This window comes from Coenobita brevimanus, chromosome 23 (genome assembly GCF_032717465.1).
Source record: "Coenobita brevimanus isolate Jiangsu-jjx chromosome 23, ASM3271746v2, whole genome shotgun sequence".
Taxonomy (NCBI): Eukaryota; Metazoa; Arthropoda; class Malacostraca; order Decapoda; family Coenobitidae; genus Coenobita; species Coenobita brevimanus.
In genome coordinates, this window is record NC_136976.1 from 42,695,378 (window position 1) to 42,697,302 (window position 1,925).

Below are 1,925 nucleotides of genomic sequence, written 5' to 3' on the forward strand. Positions count from 1 at the left end.
TCTCATAGTTCAGTAGTAGAATAAAACAATACTACGGGTTTACATTCTTATTCTCATAGCACTTTTTCCCGACAAGCACCATATTCTCCTGTTAATCTCGTCACAACTCAGCAGTCAAGATGAGTAGATGGTACTTGTATGCTAAGGTAAACAAGGTGTAGTAACTTAGCTTTGGGCGAGTGACTGACTGAGGATGTAAGATGTGGTAATGAGTAGAGATGAAGAGGTGAGGAGTACATGCAGAGATATACTCGTATAGACAGACATACGGATAGACAGACATGGGGCAGACAAACAGACGGAAACAGGCAAAAAACAGAGAGAAGAGGTAGATGGCGAGTGTTGTACTGTATATACTGTACTGACATATCTAAAGACAGCGACAGATAGACACAGTTATACAGGTAGAGAAATCCTTGGTTCAGTTCTTGCTGTATTTTAACAGGAGACGCTATTCTCTGATCATTTTAACTTCACCTAAAATCTGCACCTTTCTACCTTCAGAGCAGAGCTATACCATGAAACTAATTATAAAGTATGGTACTATCACGAAGAAGTATTATGGAGAAGGTACAGAGTCGTAGCACTGTCATATTTCGTAACAATATATTTTTATCCTAACGAATGTTGCTGATTAATAATCAAAAGTGTAAGGTCGTTTGAATTAACGAGAGTTAAAAAGAATTCTACACATCACTGTGTATAATGGGCCTTACCTTTTTAACGGCCAGTATCTGTACCTAAATAAAGCAGTATAACATCTGATTTTGGCATCATAGCTTAGATCTCCCATGTGGTCTAGTGGCTAGGATACCTGGCGTTCACCAGCACTATAACATCTGATTCTGGCATCAAATCTCCCAGATCTCCCATGTGGTTTAGTGGCTAGGATACCTGGCTTTCACCCAGGAGGCCCGGGTTCGATTCCCGGCATGGGAAGAATTTTGAACACAGAAATAGCTTCCCAGTATAAGACGAATGTTGAAATGCGTATATTGATATTGTTTCTTAGATGGAAAAAAAAAAAAAAAAAAAGTTTCTCAGGTTTTTCACAGTGACGTCTTTTTTTTTGCAGTTTTTGGTTATCTTTCGACGATTTTACGCTGCGTAAGAAGAGACTCCTCAAACTGATGGGGTCAGCCATATCCTTCATTAATTACTGAAGTACTGGGACCCTCTCCTAAACTGAGTGAAATAGTTTGATAGAGCAGAATAAAAAAAAAAATAAGTCACCGTACTCACGGGACTGGTGGTATCTAATTATGGTTATACAGTATATACACTCGTGTCAGCGATGTCAGACCGGTGTTACGTTTAAATAGACGTATGTTTATTGTAGCCTGTTTGTCTGTCTGTCTACCTGATTACAAGGCATTTCAAACAGTTTTATCCGATCTTAACCAAAATTGGTGTAGAAGCTGATAGTCAGTCAAGGGGTTGACTTAATGTTTTTGAGAACGATATGTCAGAGGTCAAGGGCACAGAGGCTAGGTCAAACCTAGACCTAGCAAGGTCAACTTAAGCAGGTTTTATCCAATTCAGACCTAATTTGGGGGAAGGGTCCTGTGCAGGCAAGAATGAAAGAACTCGATTTTGATAAGTCAGTCAAAAATTAAGGTCACAGAGCAAGGTCAGATTTCTTCCCGTGTGTCTATGTGTAAACAAACTAACTAAAACAGTTCTGATTTTATTTGAAGATAATTTGATGGAAAAGCTGAGGAACACACAGGGGGATTACCTATTCTTTTAAAGAACAATGTGGGTCACATATCAAGGTCACATACAAGGTCAACTTAAATAGCGTTTATCCGATTTAGACCAGACTTTGCGGAAGGCATTAAGGCAAGACAAGGGTAAAGAAGTTAAGTTTTGAGAACATCCAGTCGAAAACTTTGAGGTTTTCGTGCTGAACAGCTTCACAGTCT

General features: G+C 39.2%; 1 non-coding gene across 1 annotated transcript; it reads left to right on the forward strand.

The window, feature by feature from the left end:
* The first annotated feature begins 867 nt into the window (after positions 1-867).
* Positions 868-939, forward strand: TRNAE-UUC (transfer RNA glutamic acid (anticodon UUC)). The gene has a single exon. It is a non-coding gene; the product is annotated as a tRNA-Glu (tRNA).
* The last annotated feature ends 986 nt before the right edge of the window (positions 940-1,925 follow it).